Source organism: Temnothorax americanus, unplaced genomic scaffold (genome assembly GCF_048541705.1).
Source record: "Temnothorax americanus isolate GAGA-0224 unplaced genomic scaffold, ASM4854170v1 Scaffold15, whole genome shotgun sequence".
Taxonomy (NCBI): Eukaryota; Metazoa; Arthropoda; class Insecta; order Hymenoptera; family Formicidae; genus Temnothorax; species Temnothorax americanus.
The window spans coordinates 4,167,864-4,185,178 of NW_027509286.1; the positions used below are offsets into that span (position 1 = coordinate 4,167,864).

Genomic DNA, 17,315 nt, shown 5'->3' on the forward strand with positions numbered 1-17,315 from the left:
CGTGTGTAATTATAGTTTTCTGACAACTACTTCATGCAGTGTTAGAACTATCAAGAAGATATCATTACATAATTTTTGAACACTTTAAAGATGTACCTGTTATACACAAGTACAGTTAATAAGGAAGCATCAGAGTGAGAAGATCGTCACTGTCCACTGGATCATCGAAGTCAAGCGACTCCGATGCGGTACTGTACTAGGATGGGTGACCGCCTTGAGAGAGCGGCTATATATGCACATGGCATGTAACGAAACAGTTAAAAAAGCTTTTTTTTTCTTAAATAAAGAAAAAGAACATATTTTTATAAACGTTTATCAAGTAGACATTTTAAAATTTTAATTTCATAAAAAACATTTCTAGAAACCGGTATGTCGTACATTGGACCTGTTTTTGCCGTCAATAAAACGTCAGAAAATGACGTCCTTGGGATGTGACTTAGGACCGTGTAAAATACGTCATTTTTACGTTAAACTCTAGGAATAAATGACGTAACATACGTCATAAAATGACGTAAAAATCACGTCATTATGACGACTGTCTGCTACCTGGGAAGATAGTTCTTCCATGTGCCTCGACTGAAATTACAGCAACACTTCTAAAAAGAGGAAGAACTTTACTCCCTATTCAAGCTTTCAATTCCAATTGATGATAGTGCTAAATCTAATATCAGAGGAAATTCTCAAGCTGCACGAGAACTGATCATTGCCAAACTAATCATATGGGATGAGGTGAGCATGACTGTTGGACATGCTTTAACAGCGGTTGATAAACTTTTAAGAGATTTAATGAAGAATCCTCGACCATTTGGAAGAAAAGTAATTTTATTTGCAGGAGATTTTAGACAAAATCTTCCCATAGTGCCACATGTATAGAAAGCAGCCATAATTGAGTCGACTGTAAAATACAGTTCTATATGGAGGAATGTAACTCAGGTTAAACTAAAGCAAAATATGAGAACTGGGGAAGAAAAAAATTTGCAAATTGGCTAATGCAACTCGGAGATGGTAAATTATCAAATACGGATGGACTACATCTTGATACAATTGAAATTCCCCAGAATTTTATATCAAAAGAATCTCTTATTGCTGAAATTTTTGGTGATAGAATCACCATGGAACAGATTAAAGAAAATCCAGATCGAACAATTCTTTGTCCTAAGAATGAGGATATAATCAAAATTAATGACGAAATCCTTTGTCTAATGGAAGGAAAAGAAAAAGAGTATCTCTCAACTGACTCTATTGTAAGTGATGATCCACAAGAGCAATTGAATTTTCCAACTAAGTTTTTAAACTCTCTGACACCTTCTGGAATGCCAGTTCATCGACTTAAAATAAAAGTCAGTGCTACAATAATCCTATTAAGAAATTTAAATACTAAAAAAGGACTCTGTAATGGCACAAAATTTATTGTTACTAATTTAAAAAATAATTTAATTTATGCAGAGGTTCTAACTGGTCCTGCTCGAGGATAGATTGTCTTTATTCCAAGGATAGATTTAATTACAAGTGATTTGGAACTGCCATTTAAGTTTAAACGAAGACAGTTTCCTATTCGAGTGTCATTTGCTATGACAATCAATAAATCACAAGGACGAAGTTTAGAAAAAGTTGGGATTTATTTGCCACATCTTGTATTTGCTCATGGTCAACTTTATGTGGCATTTTCTAGAGCAACCAGAAAGGAAAGTGTAAAAATTAAGATTGATGAATTAAGCAATCAAGGACATCTAATAGAAAGAAGTAAAAAATGTTTTACAAAAAATGTAATATACAGAGAAATTTTATAAATTGAAAAATTATAAAATTGTATAAATAAATAATATAATAATTAAAATGTTAATAAAATATATATTTAAAAATTTTTAAATAAATTACATGAAAAATTATAAATATTAAAATTGTAAATGTAATTTTACAAAAAATAATTAATTTTTAGTATGAGTGTAAGTGTGCAGTACGAGGTACGTTTTGAAATGTCAAAAAAGTAAATTGCGATCGATTCCCTCAAAATTGGTACCAAAATTTTTATTTATAGTGGTACAGCTATTTTTATTTATAGTGGAATAGGCCTACTGGGGAAACCACTAAAAAAAACGCATTTACAATAGTACCTCAAGGGTGATGCGGAAATCTGTTGGCGTTAAATGTAAATATACGCTAGCACCTATTTGCGTGTTTTATTACATATGTCCTCCGGAGCTAAGCCTTTATAGATCTACTAGCTTTTCGGCCCGCGCTTCGCGCGGGTATAAATCTATCTGTATATTAATTATATACAGATTTAAATTCACCCATTAATTTGAAACACTAAATTTGTTTTTTTTTCTTAAACTGTAATCTACATCTTCGTTTTTTTTAGATTCAACCTTTATTTTACTCTCAGTTTAATACTAATTTTTAATTTAAATACATTTTTTTTTATTTTTAAAAAGTTTCAATTTTTCATCGTGAATTTTTTAATATCCGTAAATTTTGAGATATTGGGCATTTTTTTTGTTGGAGGAGGAAAATGCCTAATGCATACCCTAGGGCCGGTCCCTAGGGTTATGCCGGACTTGCACCGGCTAAAAACCTCCTTCGGCCCCCGGCTTCTTTCCTTGCGTTTCCTTCTTTTCTTCGTTTTTTCCTTGTGATTTGTCTTTGATCGATGACATATAATATGTGAAGGTAGCAACTTATCCTACATTATCTATGATATAACATATTTCATTTAAAACTGATTGACCGCAAGCGATTAATGACGTCACTTGAGCAAATCGAGCAGTTACACGATTTTTATTTATGAATTTCGTAATCAAAAGATTATACACATAAAATACATATAAATAAAAAATAATATTGAAAAAAAATTAAAAATTAAAATTTAAAATTAAAAATTGAAAAAATTTTGTAACCGTTTTCCCAAAAGATCGGTAACAAAAAATTATACACTTTATAGCAAACCCCAGGAAATTCTACTTTTATTTCATATACAATTCTTTAAAATTCGATCAATTAACTCCCGAGAAATTTGAAAAATTTTGTAACCGGTTTCCACAAAAATCGGCAACAAAAAATTATCTAAAAAATTATCCATAAAAAAAAATTCAGCTTGATATCTCAAATTTTTTTTTAAGATTTGGTCAATTAATTTGCTAAAAATTGGAAAAAATGTGTAACCGGTTCCCAAAAAAATCGGTAACAAAAAATTGTACACTTTATAGCAATCCCGGGGAAATTCTACCTTTATTTCATATGTAATTTTTTAAAATTCAATTATTTTCCAAGAAATTGAAAAAATTTTGTAACCGGTTTCCAAAAAAATCGGTAACAAAAAATTGTACACTTTATAGCAATTCCGGGGAAATTCTACCTTTATTTCATATGTAATTCTTTAAAATTCAATTATTTCCCAAGAAATTGGAAAAATTTTGTAACCGGTTTCCAAAAAGATCGGTAACGAAAAATAATACACTTTATAGCACTCCCCGAAAAATTCTACCTCTGTTTCATGTATCAAACAGACAGACGTCCGGTACTTATATACAGGGTGCCCCAGAATTCTTGGTACTTTTTTCATATTTAGATAGAGCGAGCCAAACTGAGTCGAAAAGTCATGTATTGCAATTTTCGCAATAGTTGACGAGTTATTAATGATTAAAAATCACGTATTAGCCCGCCCTCCGCCAAATCCATGCGCGCGGCGAGATGCGGCCGCCCCGCGGTCGGCGCGCGGGCAGTTGTTTACTACAAGCGGCGATGATTACGCACGAGCGGCGCGTAACGCCGGGCCCCTGTCCTAAGCGATGATAGTTTCTCGCCTTCTTTAAATAGAAATAAAATTTTCTAACAACATAGAAAATTTTTTTGTGCGTACGTATGTACATATGCGTGCACATGCATACACAAGAAAATATCAATTCTACTGCTTAAAAAAGCGATTACTCAATTTACTTTTTTTTTTTTAGTAAGTAACGGTTGTCTTTAAGAAAGAATATTTTCATGATAATAGTCTTAAAATGTACAAATTTTAGAAAGAGTCTTTATTATGTACTCGAAAGAATTTATACTTCTTCAAAGAACATAATAAGATTTTATCAAAGAAAAGTCAAAATAATAAATAAAATAATATGAGTACTCTCGAGATTAAAATAGGAGAAGGCTATGAGGGTCAGACGCAAATCACAGTGCGTAATATCAGAAATAAGTGATTTATTCGTCGTTTTGATACATTACATCGATCCGTACGTTTCGGCTCAGTTTTGAGCCATCTTCAGCGGTAGTTACAGAAATTAAGTTACACGTTCTCCGTACCGTATGGTGAGTTTACTGATTCAAAGTATCAGAAACATAGACCAATTGATCCATATCTGTAAAGTTGTTCAATTAATGTTGAGATATTAAAAAGATCCCTTAGGAAACTCACCATTCGGTCTGACAAACGTGGAATACAGAGCCATGCGTACATAATGAATATCTACTCTCTGCGAGAAGACTTGACAATCTTGTCGACACGACACACAATAATATGAAAGGTCTTGCAAGAAGAGGCATGTCGTAAGCCAACACACCGGCGAGGATTATAACAAAGCACGATTTGACACCGTCACAATATTGCATGTACCAATAGTAAAACCCCGATTTGCCAACGACCGAAGTTCATGAGCATGGATTACAATTTGCTCAAAACCGTGACATATGCATGATGCAAAATATCCGTGTCATTTTGAAACGGTGTTAAATCGTGCTTTGTTATAATCCTCGCCGGTGTATTGACCTACGACATGCCTCTTCTTGCAAGACCTTTCATATCATTGCTGTGCATGTGTCGTGTCGATAAAGATCGTCAAGTCTTCTCGCAGAGAGTATTCATTATGTATACATGGCTCTGTATTCCACGTTTTTCAGACCGAATGGTGAGTTTCCTAAGGGATCTTTTTAATATCTCAACATTAATTGAACAAATTTACAGATATGGATCAATTGGTCTATGTTTCTGATACTTTGAATCAGTAAACTCACCATACAGTACGGAGAACGTGTAACTTAATTTCTGTAACTACCGCTGAAGATGGCTCAAAACTGAGCCGAAACGTACGGATCGATGTAATGTATCAAAACGACGAATAAATCACTTATTTCTGATATTACGCACTGTGATCTGCGTCTGACCCTGATAGCCTTCTTCTATTTTAATCTCGAGGGTCCTCATATTATTTTATTTATTATTTTGACTTTTCGTTGATAAAATTTTATTATGTTCTTTAAAGAAGTATAAATTCTTCTTTCGAGTACATAATAAAGACTCTTTCTAAAATTTGTACATTTTAAGACTATTATCAAAAAAATATTCTTGCTTAAAGACAACCGTTACTTACTAAAAAAAAAAAGGTAAATTGAGTAATCGCTTTTTTAAGCAGTAGAATTAATATTTTTTTGTGTATGCATGTGCACACATATGTACATACGTACGCACAAAAAAATTTTCTATGTTGTTAGAAAATTTTATTTCTATTTAAAAAAAGCGAGAAACTATCATCGCTTAGGACAGGGGCCCGGCGTTACGCCGCTCGTGCGTAATCATCGCCGCTTGTAGTAAACAACTGCCCGCGCGCCGACCGCGGGGCGGCCGCATCTCGCCGCACGCTTGGATTTGGCGGAGGGTGGGCTAATACGTCGATTTTTAATCATTAATAACTCGTCAACTATTGCGAAAATTGCAAAATGGTACATGACTTTTCGACTCAGTTTGGCTCGCTTTATTTAAATATGAAAAAAGTACCAAGAATTCTGGGGCACCCTGTATATAGATCAAGAAAATCAATTCATTAATGAAAAATTATCCATTAATAAAAAATTAAACTCATCCTTCAAAAATTAAAAAAATTTTGACACGACTCCTATTTCATATGTAATTTTTTAAGATTTGGTCAATTAATTCCCGAAAAATTGGAAAAAATGTGTAACCGGTTCCCCAAAAAATTGGTAACAAAAAATTGTACACTTTATAGCAATCCCGGGGAAATTCTACCTTTATTTCATATGTAATTTTTTAAGATTCAATTATTTCCCGAGGAATTGGAAAAATTTTGTAACCGGTTTCCAAAAAGATCGGTTACAAAAAATAATATACTTTATAGCACTCCCCAGAAAATTCTACCTCTATTTCATATATAATTGTTTGAAATTCGGTCAATTAATTTCCGAAAAATTGAAAAATTTTCTGATACCGATTTCCCCAAAGATCGGTAACGAAAAATTACATATTTTATGGCAATCTTCGGGAAATTCTACCCCTACTTCATATAATTTTTTAAGATTCGGTCAATTAATTTCCGAAAAATTGGAAAAATTTTGTAACCGGTTTTTAAGAAGATCGGTAACGAAAAATTATACACTTTATAGCACTCCCCGGAAAATTCTACCTCTGTTTCATATATAATTCTTTGACGTCCGGTACTTATATATATAGATAGTTTCCTAGCTTTGAGGTCCACGCGCTAGCCTTGAGCCCGCGCGAAGCGCGGGCCAAAACTCTAGTCTCCATATCCATATATCCATATATATATCCATAATATAATAGGGAGGGAGGGAGGGAGGGAGAGAGATTGATTGATTGATTGATTGATTGACTGATCAGTATATTTATGCCCAAGCAAAGCTAAAGGGCAAGGATAGCAAAGTACTATAAAAATACAAAATATAAACTAAAATACAAAAAACACGCTACTTAAGTATAAACACAGCTTAATATAAATTGTACGCAGCTAAAACCAGAGAAACACTAACGCAACAAAAGTATGACGCAACTTAAAACTAGGAAAAGATAACAAAGAATGATCTAAACAGAACTTGACTTAAGAAAACACTAATATCGCAAGATAGTTTCACGTTAAGAAAGAAGCTAAGACTAAAGGTACTAAAAGTAGCAGGAACTCAGTCTGTGAATTCAGATGAAAACAGGTACGATCGAAGAAGATTTTTGAACGCAAGAATGGTATTTGCAGACGTAATGTTATTCGGGAGAGAATGCCAGAAATATACGGCCGATATCTGAAAGGAATGTCGATATATTTCCGTTCTGAAGGCCGGAATATGAAAGGTTTGCAAAGAAGAATTAACTAGTCGATCTGACCTTCTAAGTGATGGGCTAATTGGGCTGAAAAGTTCACTCAGATAGGTTGGTGAGCCCATGTAAATGATACGATAGATCTGACAACCAAGAAAATATAGTCTTCTATTCTCTACGGACAGCCATCCTAGACGACGTCGATATTGCGTTATATGCTCGTCTTTCCGCAAATTATAGATAAATCTGATGCAACAATTTACAAGTCTCTGCAACTTCAGATTATGTTCCTTGCTCAGGCCATGATAGACAAGGCAACAATAGTCCAAATGAAGTAACACCAGAGACGTAACCAGCCTGATTCTAAGTTCTGTGGAGAGGAAATTCATATTGAATTTCAGTTTATACAACGCATGATGCACTCTCTGTGAGACATGCGAGATATGTTTTTTCCAAGAGAGATTGGATTCGAAACAGACTCCAAGGTTCCTCACCTCTTTTACATATATGGCAAGGGCGTATGATTGACAATAATAGGTGGCAATGAGTCCAGATCGATATTATTGATATTTGTTCTACTCCCAAAAATAATGACTTTGGATTTCGCAGGGTTCAATTTCAGACCATTGGCAATAGCATAATCGAAAACAGCACTTGCATCTTTGAAGATCAGGTAAAGGTTATGGAGGAGATCAGACGGAGCACAGGAACGATAGATCTGGATATCATCAGCAAATATCATGTATTCGGAATAGATCAGGACTCTCCCAATGTCGTTGATGTAAAGAGTGAACAAAGGTGGGCCAAGTACGGAGCCTTGAGAAACCTTACATAGCGTAAAAAGCCAAGAAGAAAAGTTACCCTCATCATCAACAACAGCCTGAAAACGACCGGTAAGATAAGAATAGATCCAGATAAGGGTGGGACCTAAAAAACCCAGTTCTTTGAGTTTAACCAGAAGTCCAAGATGAGGTACCGTGTCGAACGCCTTGCTGAAATCAAAGAGGATCATGATAGTAATAAACCCACCGTTAATCGCTTTCTTTATATCGTCGCAAACACGCAGTAGCGCAGATTGAGTATTGTGACATGGACAAAAGGCAGACTGTCTCATACTAATAAGATTGTGCCTAGTAAGATAATCATTTATCTGTGAAACAACAATACGTTCGAGTAATTTGGACAGCTCTGGCAGATTGGCTATCGGCCTCGTGTCTGACGGAAATGATGGGATGCGGATTTTCGAAAGAGGGCGAATAAGCGCCCGTTTCCTCTGCGACGGAAAGAAGGAAAGTTCTAGTGAGCGATTGAAAAGAGCCGTTAGACACGACGAAATGACTGGCCAAGCCAAACGCAAGATGTAGAGAGGAATGCCATCCACTTCTGTCGCATAGGAATGAAGTGGTCTCTTAGAAATCAGCTCAAAGATCGTGCGCGGCGTAATCGCAGAAAAAACAAATTCAGGACGTTGGGACGGACAAGGAACACGAGCAATAGCAGAGATAAAGTCATCAAATAAACAAGGCGAATAAGCATCAGAAACAGAGACGTAGTGTGCATTCAATTGATTAGGCGTAAAGTAGTGTAAAGGAGGAACTAGAGAAGACTTTACGAGACCCAGCCGTGCTAGTTCTCTCCAAAGTTTTGCAGGGTCTGTAATAATATTAAGAGAGTTTAGCTGAAACTCACTTCTGGCACGTTTAATATCCATGTATAGCTGGTTACGATATTGCCTATATACAGATTAGCCAAGTATGCTACCTGACCGCTTAGCGCGCTTGTAAATCTGATTCCGAGTGCGTATCCTAGACCTGAGATTGTCAGTAAGCCACCGCACAAGGGGCTTTTTGATAACAACACGCTCTGGTGCAAACACATTAAGTGTATTAAATACAGATTCAGAGAGCATTGAACAGAATCTATCAACTTGAGATAGCGACGACTGGTCAGGAGTGGCATTAACACAAGCCGTAACCTTAGGACTCTCAGTTAAGGACTGAAAATAAACCTGGAACTCATCCACATCAATAGCACGATAGCAACGTCTTACAACTGTACGCGCCGCCACAGTCTTCCTGCCCAATGAGAGAGACAACTCAATAAGATCATGACCCGCAATGAACGAGCTCTCGGATTTAGAAAATCTAAGGACTTTCTCGCAATCGTCCACCGCTAGGACATCAAGCCATGAGTCAGTGGTAGCCGTATGATACGTGGCGTCGGATTAAACAATGTACATAGATAGACTAGACATAAGATCACGCAAGTAATAAGCTTCAAAGCTATTTGCCAGTAAATTACAGTTCAAGTCGCTACCTATAATAATATTTTTATAGAGATGGGAGACACTGGTAAGTGCTTGAGCAAAGTCATGAAATAGGAAGCCCTTAGGTCTCCTATAGATTGACGCGAATAAGACTGTTTCATCGCATGGCAATCGAATTTCAATCAAAAGGAATTCCGGAGCGTTGATATGAGTTGCAGCAGAGAACGCGACCAGCTTAACCTTAAGTGAGCAATGAATGTAACAGGCTACGCCCCTTCCCATACGCCCAACCCGGTCATGGCGGATCATAAAATAGTCATCTAGGGCCACAAGCTCGTCTGAAATACCTTCGTGAAGCCACGTTTTGGATACTGAGACAATATGATACGGATTTGAATCAAAGTGGAGCCTGACCAGCTCCATGTGACCACGAAGAGAGTTAGCATTGAAATGAGCAACTCGAAATTCAGATTCGTTATGACTAGAGCGCCTCGGTGGATGTATCTGATGTGGTCAATCGAGGCGAGTCAGATCAGCACTCGAACTGATGTAGATAACAGACGAGCCATCAGATTGTCTCACGCAAATCCGCCCATGCCTTACCCACACATATTTATATAACCGCTCTTTAGCTATACGCTTCGTCTGCTGCAACAGTTCGTAACTATCTTTAGAGAGTAGTTCGTTGATATAAACAATACTTCTGGAGTCATTTCCACAAACCTCTCCCTGCCTAAGAACGCCCTTAGCTCGCTTCTTCGAAATAATTAGGTCGCGGACGGAGTTAGAAGTCACAGTAATAAAAAGAGAATTACTGGCAGCAGTAGCATTTGAGTGGGAAGGAGCAGAATCAGGGAGAGACTTGCGGACGACTCTTACATTTAAAATATGAGGCGAAATATCCGAAACACCGAGTGCAGCAAGCACATTACCAGCAGCCACAGAAGGAGCAACAGAAAGCGGTTCCGGCAGCCCAGACACAATAACTTCGTTAGCACCACCAGCATATGTAAATCAGAGCAAGACGATTTCAATTCTTGAAGTTCTCTTTTAAGAGCTGCATTCTCAAGCTCCAAGGAGGAAATACATTGAGAATTGCTGGCTACGGTTTCAGATAAGCTATTTATCAGATCAAGTTTAGTATTGATTGCTTCATTCGTTCTTTGTTGACTTTCAATGAAACAGAAATTCTTTGATCAGACTTAGTAATCTCATCATTAATTTTCTGCTGGTTGTCGATGAAAACAAAGATCCTTGCGTCAGACTGTTTTATTTGCTCAATCAGTCGCAACAATAGATCGTTTGTCGCAGGCAATGGGGTCGATTGAGTACGCGAATCAGCAGAAGAAGCCATATCTTCAAGTTCAAATAAAGGCGCGCTTTTTTCAGTTGTGGGTGTAAGAGGGGGTATGTCTGAAGACGATAATAATGATATACAGCAAGAATCAGCGTATCTTGACACTGAATATGACCTAATACACCCAGGATGAAACGCCCTTTTGCAATCGTTGCACTCAATCGACCTGTTAACAATAGTTTTTCGACATTTGAAACACGCAGGCAGCATGTGTGTTGAGCTTAACTAACCTCAACACAAGAAACGCACAAAATATACAAATAGATAGCGCTCGTAAAGAAACAAACAAAGCCGCTTGAGTCACTTCAGAGAGCATCCGAATAAGGCCGCCACATCACCCCCTTGGTTGATTTAAAGTCCATCTTGAAAACGGATTGGTGGACGTGACGCTCGTCCGCTTTTCGTACGTGTTGGCTGCGTCTTCTCGGGGCTTTGCTCGGGTTGAAACGCTTCTTTTTCTTCTTCTTGTTCCAGCATGTAAGCCGGTTTCCAGCCCCAAGCAGCATTTTTCGGTTAACTTTCCGACTAAGGACTACTTTTCTACTAATCACAATGTTGTAAACGGTTCAAGAAAGTTATAAAATGTAACTTATAATTACTAACGTTTTTTGGACGTTGTCTAAACGTTAAAATTACGACGTGCTTTTTTATCACTTTCCCAACGTCAAATTCGAAACAGTTTAAGTCCTATTACCCGACGTTAAGATATTTAACGTTCGCCTGACGTTATACTCTGCACTACACTTTTCGAGCGACTTCAACACGTAATTCCCAACGTAAACCAACGTTTTGTTATCAAACGTTGTAAAACGCTAACGTTGTGAAACGTCGCCTGTGGTCATTTCTGACTGACGTTAAGAAATCGCGAGAAATGGTAACAAATTCTGCCTAAAAAAATGTAGAGCAGATTACTGCTGCGTCAAGCGAGCATCGTCGACGGCAATTCGCGGCGTCGTGCGTGAGCTATGAGGACTATGCGACGAATGTTGACGATCCACGGCCGAACCGGTCCATTTCATCTCACGCGGTTATCGTCGCGTCGTCGGGAAACAACGCGCGCGCGCCGCGCGGTTCACAGCTCGAGAGCGCGTTCGCTCGGCTGCACGGCTGCCATAACCATGCTCTAGATCACCATATAGATGGTATTGCATAGGTCGGATTTGGTTAAGATATACGACTCATTCGAAAATCTAGTATAGAATTTTCAACTAATTAATACTTTATCGACATGTTAAGTCAGTTTGGCGACCTTGTTAAGACTTTTAGTCAATATAGGTACAATTTTGCCTACAGTGGTATACTACTTAGTTTGGAAAAGTCGGAAAAAGTTAATTATTTTATACGAAAAGACAAATTTTAGTAGAATTTATCGCACCTTTTACTACGTAAAGTTTGATATAGTGTGGAACGCTGACTTCGCCATTTTCATTCCTCAAAGAGGAAGGCAAATAATCCGCCATTTTCCAGTATATTTAGATTTAAATTTTTTAACGCACTTTATTAACAATTTAAAGCATTTATATAATATCTGTTGTTAAAGTTTTGACAACATATTTATCTTAAAAGTAATTTTGATGAAAAAAAATTAAAATCTACACTTTGAAAAATTTTAGTTATTTATTAGAATATTTAGTAAATTGGAATATTTTAGAAAGGATTCGTCTAATTTTGACCTATCATTTCCACATTTATCAATAAAGTGGGTTTTGTTATACAATTTCAGTGCTGGGTTCGTGTATTTATGGCAAAATTACAATAGTATCAAAGACTGCGCAAACTATATTTTTCCTATAAAGCCATTTTATTTGTGCCAAATTGATAAGTACGTATTATGATACATTTATTACACCAATGCCGTCATATGGTTTGAATGGAAGCACGAAAACTACACCTAAAATGTACGTTGTGAAAAAATAACCTCAGGTCTAGCAGAGTGTACAAAATCAAAGTTTACATACCAACGTTAAAACTGGTGGAAAAAATGTAACCTCAATTTAACTTATATAAGTCGGATTCCAACGTTGGTACAACCTAAATTTGATTCCCCAAATTAGTGCAAAAGAGGGTTGAAACGACGTAGCAAAAACGTTGGATACCAACGTTAAGTGTGTTTATCTTAACGTCGGGCGGACGTCAAAATGCTGCTTGGGGCCTGTCTACTGATACTCGAACAGCTCGTCCGTTTATGCGGAGTTTATAAGTTTTCTCTCCTCTACTGAAGACTTGATAAGGTCCATCGTATGGTGTCTGGCTCTTGTCGGCGCGTCATGTCTCAAAAAGACTTGCTGTGATGTAGCCAAGTCCTTGTATATGAATGTAGCTTTTTGACCATGTCTTCTGATCTTTGGTCGTAGGTTTCTCATTATTTTTTTTAATTGTGTAGCAAAACCTTCTGTCATATCATTCTCTGTGTTTTCTTCGTCCAGGAATTGTCCAGGTAATTGTATGGATTCCCCATAGACCATTTCCGCTGGTGTGGCTTGAAGGTCTTCTTTCCAGGCAGCTCTGATGCCCATTAAAACTACAGGGAGAATGTCTGCCCATTCCTCCGTTTGATGGCTTTTGATAGCAGTTTTTAATTGTCGGTGCAATCTCTCTACCATTCCATTAGCTGCTGAATGATATGCCGTAGTACGCAGGTGAGATGATCCTGTTAGCTATGCCAGCTTTTTAAAGAGATCGGATTCAAATTGACGTACCTGGTCCGTCGTTATGCGTGTCGGAGTTCCATATCTGGCCACCCAGTTGACGAATAATTGTCTAGCCACCGTTTCAGCCGTTATGTCCGGAATAGGTATCGCCTCTGGTCATCTTGAAAAACGGTCTATTATCGTTAGGCAATATTTGTATCCCAGTGAAATTGGCATCGGGCCCACTATGTCTACATGGATATGTTGGAATCTTCTTGTGGGCGCTAGGAAATTTCCTGTCGGTGTGACTGTATGTCTGAATATTTTGGCTTTCTGGCACTGCAAGCACGCTTGTGCCCATTTGCGACTATCTTGTTCAATGCATGGCCATACATATTTTTGCTTTACCAGTCTCGCCGTTGCTTTAATCCCTGGATGCGCCAGACTATGCAGGGCTTGAAATACCTGCCATCTAAATGGTTCAGTGACGAAGGGACGCATGACCGGTGTAGACGTGTCACAATAAAGTATCGTTGAAGAGCCTGGTATTTGAACTTGTTTCAATTTTAATGACGACTGTTTGTCACCGTCCAAGATTTCTTTCAGCTCTATATCTTCCCTCTGCGACTTTGCTAGCTCTTCAAAATCTGGTGCCTTTTTGATGGCCTCGATACGAGATAGTGTATCTGCGACAACGTTATCTTTGCCGGCCACATGTCGTATATCTGTTGAAAATTGACCAACAAAATCTAGATGTCGAGCCTGTCTGGGGGAGCTTCGTAGCAAATCTTGTCGAAACGCGTATGTTAACGGTTTATGGTCCGTTAGAATTGTGAATTCACGCCCTTCCAATAAATGGCGGAAATGTTTTACCGCTGTATAGATTGCTAACAGTTCTCTGTCATACGGGCTGTATTGCTTCTGATTCTGAGCTCGATTGAGCTTTTTACTCATAAATGCGAGAGGCTGCCATCCTACTTCAGTTTCTTGTTGTACCACTGCTCCGAGTGCCGTATCTGAGGCATTTGTGATCAGGGTCATTCTTGCTCCGGTTTTCGGATGTGCCAATAGCGTAGCTTTCGTCAAACTGTCTTTGCAGTTTTTAACGCCAGCTTTAGTTGCGGGGTCCATTCTACTGGAGTTTTCCCTTTTGTCTTCGGACCACGTAGAACGTCATGCAACGCCGTTTGGTTCTTTGCTGCATTCGGTATAAATCGTCGATAAAAATTTAGTGTTCCCAAGAATTGTCTCAGTTGTTTAATATTCTCGGGTTTCTTGAAATCTTGTATGGCCTGGACTTTCTCTGCCAACGGTTGTACGCTCTCTGCGGACACTAGATATCCCAGGAATTTCACTTGAGTAGCTCCCAACACGCATTTCGCTGGATTAAGTTTTATACCATATTCTTCGAGGCGTTTGAATAGTATTTCTAAGTGTTTGAGGTGCTCTTCTTCCGAGTCCGAAGCGATTATGATGTCGTCGATATAGGCGTAACAAAAATCCAAACCGTGTACCAACGGATCCATTTTCCGCAAAAAGTCCATTAGTGCCAATCAAACGACGATTCTGCACCAACGATCGAGGATAAACGCTGACGTCGGATCCCGTGTTGATCAGGTATCGCGTCTTAGTCTTGCGATCCGTCATGAACAGGCGGCAGGGTCGTTTCGGGCCGGGGTCGCTTGCCGCTAACAACAACCGCCCAGTTAGTTTTCCAACGACAATGGCTTCTTATATTCACACGGCTGTGTGCATTTCCGGGCTTTATCTTTGAACCTTCTATGGTAAATGCATATTTTATCGTCCGTGTCTTTATCTTTCCAGCGAGGACGGCTCTTAGAACGGTCGCGTTTTTTGCTGTTCTCCGTGGACCGAGCCAATCAACTGTTTAGGCTTGCTACTTGTTTGGCCAGTCTTTTAATTTGGTCTTCCAACTTAGAAGTACTCGTCGAGGGTTGTACGCTGGCAATTGTAGCTGCCCTACAGGCCTACAGGTGACTTCGAATACTCTGTCTGCCTGCTCGGCTACTGCTTTTAAGTTATCCGCGGTCCTCGTTGCAAGTATAGCTTGCAGTTGAGATGGTAGTCTACCCATCCACAACGTGCGCAAGAGTTGTTCCGGAATGGCAGAGCTAGCGAGGGCTTGCAAATGTCGTAGAAACTGCGATGGTCTTCGATCTTCCTTCTCTTCATGTTCTAATAATTGGCGAATTTGTTGCTTTTGAGATATCGATAAGCGCTGTATCAGTGCCTTTTTAATGCTCGCGTATTTATCAGCTGCCGGAGGTTTCGTAATTAAGTCCTTAATCTATTTGGCATGTTTCGTATCGATGTGCGCCAATACGTAAGCGTACTTGGTGCTGTCCTGTGCAATGCCTCCAAGCATAAATTGACCTTCTAATTGTGCAAACCATAGCTCCGGTCCATCTGCCCAGAAGGGGGGTACTTTTACACCTATGAGGTTGATCAGCGCATGCTCTTCGATAAGATTTGCCATTTGACTGGTTTCCTCGGTCGGATTAGCCATACTGGATCACGTCGGGATCACCACTTTGTGGGTGCTATTTACGTACTTACGATCTCAGCCCACGATTTGTATCGTGATTCAGTGGCATCCGAGGTGAACCTGTGAATTGTTTTTAGATTTTTTTGGGGCCCCGCGAGATGCGGGGCGACGGGCGGAGCACGCGTGCAAGGCGCCCGGAGGGTTATATTCCGTAGGCGCAATGCAAGGAGATTTTCTATTCTCCAAATAGCTCCTTTAGCAAGGAGCGTTTTTGACGGCTGATCCGAGTGTATCTTTTCGGAATCAAGCCTTTTCCCGGAGTCCTGGGCATCCGCTTAGGCGTAGTTGGCGGTGGGCTCGGCGGATCGATCACCACCAGCGAGGGTGGCAAAGAGTCAGTTTGTGTCTGCTGACACTTTGTCTTTGGCGATGCTGTCTTCTTCGGCAAGGCCAACTCTGCCAAGCGATTCTTCCAAGTGCGGGGGTTTGGTAGGTCCGGTAAGTCGCAAGGAATCAATGTCCACGCCCGGAAGGAGTCCACTTTCCCTTGCTGAGGTTGCGTAGGAGAAGCGGTCTTCGGAAAGGACTCGACGGTAGGCCAAACCCTTGGAGCGGGCGGTTGCTCGTGACGAGGACGGTCTCGCGACTTCCTCTTCCGCGGCAGCTTGTCGAGTAATGGTGCACGTTGGAATTGAAGGCCCGGAGCTCGCTCTGTTACCAGAGGCCCGAGGACAAGTTAGAACTAAGGCCCGGAGACACGCTTCGTTATGCAGAGTTATGCCTAAAAGGCTCCCTCTGTTCAGAGGCCCACCAGGAGGAGGAGCTCGCTCTGTAGTTCCGTAGGGACTGTTTTCCGACCTTTTATCTCGATTGCTAGCCCTTGTACAAAAAAGCTTCAAGTCGAGAAAAGGCTCTGAAGTCCTCTCAGCGGGTGTTTTTCTTATTACTCCCCCGCGAAATCTGGCTCGCGCGAAACTGCATGAGCGTTGGCCGTGGCAAACTAGCGGCGGCGCGGCAAACTCGCTAGCGCGTGCGGCGGTTCGACCGTGCGGTGCGCCCGAGCGGTGGCTCGCTAGGCGTGTAGCGTTGCGGCGCGGTGCCCCGTGGCGCTGTAAGGATTCAGCCGCCACAGCTACGCTCATTTCTTTAACTTTTGTTATAATTGTCTTTGAATACTTGAAATACTGCGGGGAATACAACATGTTACGGGAAGACAGGATACTATAGTGTTCTTTTATTTCCTCGTAATCCTCTAACTCTATTGATCCGTTTAAGTCTAATATTTCCGGACAATATACAGTACGATACTCAAGATCTCTGTGTTCGTCGTTACGTTACAAAATATACGGTTACAGTACGGTTTTCGGTTTCGGTTCCGGGTCCGGTCCGGGTCCCTAGTAGTAACTAAAGAAACTTGCGAAAGAAACGTGCGCTTTACATTAAGTGCAGATGTGAATAATTAATAATATTTGAATAAAGAATATTTACGTAATTTCATCGTTTTC

General features: G+C 39.5%; 1 pseudogene; it reads right to left on the bottom strand.

Moving 5' to 3' along the window:
- Positions 1-15,184: 15,184 nt before the first annotated feature.
- Positions 15,185-15,831, bottom strand: LOC143895194 (uncharacterized; annotated as a pseudogene).
- Positions 15,832-17,315: the final 1,484 nt, after the last annotated feature.